General features: G+C 34.4%; 1 protein-coding gene across 12 annotated transcripts in view; it reads left to right on the forward strand.

The window, feature by feature from the left end:
• The window catches only part of LOC106875689 (uncharacterized), a 339,933-nt gene that overhangs the window by 41,842 nt on the left and 290,591 nt on the right, over window positions 1–7,500 (forward strand). For 6 of the 12 annotated variants that reach the window (XM_089355340.1, XM_089355343.1, XM_089355347.1 and 3 more), the window contains exon 2: window positions 5,278–5,347. The exons of the other annotated variants lie outside the window; for them this stretch is intronic. The gene's annotated coding sequence lies outside the window, so the exon portion shown is untranslated. The remainder of the gene's footprint in view (window positions 1–5,277; window positions 5,348–7,500) is intronic. 12 annotated transcript variants of the gene reach the window in all.

The raw sequence follows: 7,500 nt of genomic DNA on the forward strand, positions 1-7,500 counted from the left end.
TGCTGTGGTGCTCTTATGTTTACTGTATTGAAAGTGTTTTGCGTAGAATGTGTGCAGTACCCAGTAGTGCAATTTTCTGTATGTTATATATATTTGTAAGTCCTGGTGTTTTTGTTATGTATTTGTCTGAATATTTTTTTATTATACCTAAGGCACCTACTATGATAGGAATTGTTTCTGTTTTTAGATTCCACATTCGAGTTATCTCTATTTCCAGGTCTTTGTATTTTGTTTTAGATTCCACATTCGAGTTATCTCTATTTCCAGGTCTTTGTATTTTGGTTATCTCTTATTATTATTATTATTATCATTATTTTTGTTGTTGTTGTTGTTGTTGTTATTATCATTATTATTATTATTATTATTATTATTATTATTATTATTATTATTATTATTATTATTCTGTAGTTTTATTTTTATAGCGTGCTTTCACTTCACTACCGAGCGCAGCTCTGTGTGCCTTGGGTATGTGCTGTAGTTTGCTGTGATGCTCTTGTGGTTACTGTATTGAAAGTGTTTTGCATAGGATGTGTGCAGTGCCCAGTAGTGCAATTTTCTGTATGTTATATATATTTGTAAGTCCTGGTGTTTTTGTTATGTATTTGTCTGAATATTTTTTTTATTATACCTTATTATTATTATTATTAGTATTATTATTATTATTATTATTGTTATTATTATTATTATTATTATTATTATTATTATTATTATTATTATTATTATTATTAATAAGGCGGCAAGCAACCTGGCAGAATCGTTAGCTCGCTGGGCGAAAATTCTTAGCGGTATTTCGTCTGCTTGCTACGTTCTGAGGTCAAATTCCGCCGATGTCGACTTTGCCTGTCAACTTTTCGGAGTTGATGAATTAAATAACAGTGAAACATTGGGGTCGATGTGAGCGACTGTCCCCTTCCCCTCACACTGCAGGCCTTGTAATAATCCTTGCTACTATGTAGAAAGGATCATCATCATCATCATCATCATTATTATTATTATTATTACTATTATTATTATTATTATTATCATTATTATTACTAACGCAGTGAGCTGGCAGAATCATTAGCACGATGGACGAAATGCTTAGCGGTATTTTACCTATCGCTACGCTCTGCGTTCAAATTCCGCCGAGGTAGACTTTGCTTTTCATCTTTTCAAAGTTGATAAATTAAGTACCAGTGAAACAGTGGGGTCGACACATCCCCTCCCCCAAAATGGCTGCTCTTGCGGCAAAATTTGAAACCATTATTATTTCTAAGGCGGTGAGCTGGCAGAATTTAGCCCTATTTCGTCCGTCGCTACGTTCTGCGTTCAAATTCTGCCGAGGTCGATTTTGCTTTTCATCGTTCAGTATCCGGGTAGCGAAATTTTTTCCCGCAAGAATTCCCAGTAATGAACTTATTTGCATACAGCCTATCAGAGCCCACCTTGACCTTGCTGTCAAGTTAACATAGGTTGGTATTCAAAATGGCGACCTCCGATTGCTATGCGAATCTTGTATTGTGCTCTCATTCAGATGCCAATATCATCGATACTGAGATACTGAACACATACGCTGGTTAGCGGTAAGTTTGAATCACTATAGCAATAAAAGATGATGTTTTTGACGAATATGAAAGTAAGGAAACTGTTCGAAGGTTTTATAAATACCCATTGATTCATTGATACGAATTATGGACGTGTGAGTATTGTTAATGTATTTTTGGCTATCCCAATCCCACATGTGCATTTTCCTGTGGTCTCCAGCGAAAAGCGAGTTTTATGAGCTTTTGTATAAAAAAAAAAATAGTCACGAAAATGTGTGAGTACTATTATATTAGTAATAATTATAGATCTGTTTATTATAATTACTGTATTTAATTCTATGACACTAGTCTACAGAGCTCTGATTGGTTGGATGCAAATGAATTTATAACTGGGGACCAGAACTTTCGTGGGAAAAAAATTTCGCCTCCGGGCATTGCTGACTTGTGGGGTTATGTCGAACAGCTACTGTCACGTGTGGGATGGATCCATCTGTCAGTCGAGTTTGTAGTGATGACTGCTCTGCCGCCCTTCTTCAATCGGGCAAGCAAAGCAGTTTTCCTTTGCCTGGTGGCTGTGGTGGAAAAGGTTGTTTGGTGGACAAGGCTGAATGGTATGCGGACAGATACATTCCTCTTTGGTAGAGCTCTCATTGACTTCTTTAAGTTTCACTTGAAAAGGAAATAGAGAGTGGAGAGGGAAGTGCTGTCCTCGAGTAAGTTTATTGAAAGCTGAGTGAAAGTTGCGAAAAGGACAAGAGTGGATGGTACCTCTCTAAGTGTAGACCCGTGAGTCAGAAAAAATGGGTTGGAGAAGGTACTTGCTCTTAGGATTTCAAGGAAATCTTGGACAGTGGGGTCTTTCGATTATCCCTAGAGACCTTCCTGTATCAGGAGGGCCACATTTCTGTCATCCTTCCTGCCACTTTTGTTTAACCTTTGTATGCAATGCATATGTCCCTTCTTTTTCAGGGTATACCGTGTATACTTACTATTTTTTTAATCATTTCATTATATGTAAATCCTGTTTACATATATGTCCGTCTTTGTAATGACCCCTCATTCTTCGCCCTTCTGGCAAATAAATGAAATCACTATTATTATTATTATTATTATTATTATTATTATTATTATTATTGTGTTGTTGTTGTTGTTGTTGTTATTATTATTATTATTATTATTATTATTATTATTATTATTATTATCATTATTGCTATTAGTATTATTATTATTTACTTGCTCTTATTGCTCTTACGTATCAACTTGTGTCTCTGCGGTAGGTTAATCTCTGTTTCTGTTTCTGTGTTTCTAAGTCTGATTCTATATTTCCGTTATGTTGGTTTGGTTTGTCTCTCGCTGTCTTTTTGTTTTCTTATTGCTTGTGATGTTTGCTTTTGGTTATTTTCATCGTTGTTTTATTTTTCCTATAACCTTTGTTTCTTCTGATTTGTTGTTTGTTGTTGTTGTTGTTGTTGTTGTTACTGTAGTTATTATTATTATTATCCGTTATTACAGTATTAGTTGACTTTTAATTTGTTTGTATCTAAGTTGGATATTCGATTGTTTATTATATTAGTTTTCTTTCCTTTATTGTCATTCTTCTTCTTCTTCTTCTTCTTCTTCTTCTTCTTCTTCTTCTTCTTCTTCTTCTTCTTCTTCACCATCATCATCATTATCGTTATTATTTCCCTTCCTCTTTATAAATTTTTGTTTTTTGTCTATTTCTTTGCTCGTTCGATTTCACTTTACATATGATAATTCAATGATACTCGTTTGAATTTCGTCAAGAATTTTGTTTGTTTATCTAAAACTAAAAAGAACAAAAGAAATAAAAGGAGAAATACGTTTATGCATATACAAATGCATAATTTATCTGCAATACATATAGATGTACATACATACGCACACATACATACATACATACATACATATATATATATATATATATATATATATATATATATATATATATATATATATATATATATACATATATATATAAATATATGCATCTATATATATATATATATATATATATATATATATAAAGACATTAATATATAGAGATGTATATATATATATATATATATACATGTGTGTGTGTGTGTGTGTGTGTGTGTGTGTGTGTGTGTGTTTGTGTGTGTGTGTGTGTGTGTGTATGCATGTCATGTATGTATATATATATTATATATATACATATATGTGTGTTTAAATATATGTGTATACACACACACACACACACACACACACACATATATATATATATATATACATATATATATACATACACATTTTTGTATGTATGTGTTCTGATTAAGTATTCATGAATAATTTATCTACGCAATTCTCCGTTATTGCAATACAGATTCACACACGAATCAATGTATTTCTCATTATACTAACTGCAGGCAAGTGTGTCTATCTATCTATCTATCTATCTATCTATCTATCTATCTATCTATCTATCTATCTATCTATCTATCAGTCTGTCTGTCTGTCTATCTATCTATCTATCTATCGATCAATCGATCGATCAGTCAATATATCTATCTAGTTAGTTATCTTACTGGCTAAATAAGTACCCATCTACCTCTCTGTATCTTTCTATCTATGAATCTTTCGATGTGTCTATGTAGTTATCTACTAAGCATCCATCTATTCATTCATTCATTCATCCATTCATTTATTTATTCATCTATCTATCTATCTATCTATCTATCTATCTATCTATCTATCTATCTATCTATCTATCTATCTATCTATCTATCTATCTATCTGTCTGTCTGTCAAAATGCATGCATTTATCAAAGTATGCAGTATTATAGATCCATTTCAACCGATCTTACCAATATGTTTCCCAATGTGTATCAAACAACCGGATATTATACAACGGAACGGTTACATAATACCACTTGCTTTTCAGAGTTAGCATTTATAGAAAAACATGCCAATTGCTCTATGTTATTGGGAGTGAAAAATGTTACATCCGGTTTTTAGGTGCTATGAAAATAGACTAATCGGTGTTGTTGGAGGTGTAATGAGTAAGAGTTTTATCAAGTTATGTCTTTTGGCCCCAGACTATCTGACATGCTGAGAAAATATATACAGGTTGTATTTAGGACTTTCGATTAGTATAAAGTTGAAATGTGTAGGTTTTTAGTGAGAATGGAGAGTGTCCGAAGCTTTAAGCCTACGGTCGGAAGCATATATATTTAAGTTCATTTTTATTAGTGTTGGTTAAACCCTGCTGAATTCTCATAAAGTGATTGTGGGAGGATCAAAGGTGGAGTACCTAGTGATTATAGTCCTGTCGGGATTGTAGGTAAAAAATACACCTTGTCTCGTGTGGACAAGAATTAAAGATCTCATTCGAGTTCTGAGAATTTTTAAATATGATGTTTTCTCGGCTAAACATAATCCACAATTTTTGCTGCAATAAAAATAAGACTTGTACTTCTCTTGTATTTTTCACTTGACATTGTACTCCGTAGCGCTTCCATTCAACTATCATACAAGCCTAGACAGGGCTGTGACATTTCGTTTCTTCTCGATATTGAAGAAGGTTTTATAGTTGTTGAACCTGATAATGATAGATCCTGCTGTCGCTCCCACATAACTTCCAACATTTTGCTACTCATTGGAGTATTTTGATGTTACTTCTGCGTCATATGTTTTTGTGTTACAGTAGCTGTTAAGGGGACAAGTAGTACTGCCTCTACCGCATGTATGGACATACCTACCAATATTTTCTTTACAGAAGTTGTACAGCTGAAGGAAACTACTAAGGTGTGCCTATGAAAACTCTTACTTGAACCTATTCGTACGAGGTAAGTGTTTATCCACTTAGGAATAGCTTATCCACACAGGCTTTTAGACCTGTGGTATTTTTTTGTGGAAATTAGGGTCTGGCGTGTAACTAATCATATTCTTAAAACCACAAACAACCAGAGCCTCATTGTAGTACGAGGCAGCGGCATCAAAAATATATTTACCAGTTTCCTAAACATTATAGCTGGATAAAAAAGAAGCTGATTAATGTATGTCAGCCTTTCATTCGGTTTCTGAAAAGGCTTATAAGAACAGTCACACTCTCGATGGACTTTGAAAAGACCTGCAAGGCCTGAAGCACCGGACTAGATCCTTCATTTCTTCCCTCCGTGCTGTGTTCTTACTCTATCAAGATTGATTTTTACAATTATCGTTTCATGTTGATAAAATACGAACCAGTTATATATTTTGGTTTAATCAATCTGCTGCATACTCTCTTATACAATATATGCTCTCTCTACATATAATGCTATCTATATTTAAACTCAAATCACCCATGATCGACAAAACCAGTTGTTAAAAAACATTTTACCTGTGACCATCTCGTCTTTTTATATCAATTCAGGTATTATGTAATCATGGAAAATTGCATTTTCTGATGCGTTCTTTCCAATTAACAACAAGGTCTTACTTGAGGGAGATTTGGTTGCTATTTCTAGTAGTTCGAGCGACAACGTAGAGCCAAAAATGGAGAAAGTTAAAGAGGGAACGAGTTATCTAAATTGTTGTTCACTCTGCAATAAATAGCAACCAAATATGTCTCTAGTCATAGCCTTCCGTCATAAAAACAGAATGACAAGTTGGTTTTGGTACTCTCAGTTATACCGGATCTAAAAACAGATTGGATGCACATAATGGAACTCTGTTGTTAATAAATCAACTCTAGTGAATCAGATTTGGGTCTAAAAAGTAACTACGTCATGTGATCCACGTAGTTACGTGTACGACGATATATAGCAGAATCGTAGAACAAGAAATAAACGACTTGCGCTAATTTGCTAAGTCCATTCGTGATCAATTTAACTTCTTTAGGAAACTGGTAAAGAGGGTCAGCAGAAAAATTCTCCGAGATTTTTTCAAGTAAATATATTTTTGATGCCGCTGCCTCGTACTACAATGAGGCTCTGGTTGTTTGTGGTTTTAAGAATATGATCAATTTAACTTCTCATTTTTCCAGGATCGGCAAAATAACTACCTGCTGCTGTTGTCTTTGTTATTGATGTTTGGACGCTACCTCCACAGGTTTCACTGATCGAGCAGACCCATGATTAAAGATGTTCTAGTTGTAACCAGCCCGTCTTTTTCCCTCGTGTTCAGCGAACTCGGCCTTACATTATTTGAGGGATAACTGGTTGTTATTTCTTTCTGGCCGAGCAGCCACATAGAGGCACACGTTGGCACCCTAGAACTGTATAGCATTAGTATTGTTGTTGTAGTTTAGTCCCGGTCAGTTAGTCCTGACTGAGCAGATCTACAATGAAAAATATTATTCCTGTCATGACTACTCGTATTTCGACATTTTTTGATACCACCTTATTTAACTTGGAGAATGTAATATGTGGATGATCCGGATGCTGTCACTAACAGGTCGAGGTAACACGTAGAGACACCCTCACTTGCACGCAGTACGGATGCTGCTCCTGTTGCTGTTTGTGTTATCGTAGAGCAGTGTTTCACCACCATTTCTTATCCATAGCCCCCATTGATTACAATGAAAATTCTGGTGAACCCCATAACCATTCGATATTTAAAAACTAGTTTTATTGATTCTTCTTCCAAAATTACTATTTTGTTCATCACACAATTACTAGTGTAGGTCGAATTATGTAAAATGTTAGAGAAAGAAATCAAGTTGTTTCTTGCAATAAATACATCTAAAACAAAATTGTAACATGGATCCATAAAACAATACTGTGGACCAATTTACTATTTATTTTGCTATTTACTATTTTACTCCCAAAAGTTTTGTATAGACACTGAGGGGTCATATGGACTCCGGTTGAGAACCACAGATATGGAATGTAACTTGCTGTTGATAGGACTGCTATTAGGTAAAGTTATCTTCTCGAGTCATGCTGACTCATAAAGGCCGTGATAGGAAGTATCTTACTCAAGAACACAACGCGTCGCCTGCTCGCAGAATAGAAACCAC

The sequence above is a fragment of the Octopus bimaculoides genome, chromosome 7 (genome assembly GCF_046866305.1).
Source record: "Octopus bimaculoides isolate indiv1 chromosome 7, ASM4686630v1, whole genome shotgun sequence".
NCBI lineage: Eukaryota > Metazoa > Mollusca > Cephalopoda > Octopoda > Octopodidae > Octopus > Octopus bimaculoides.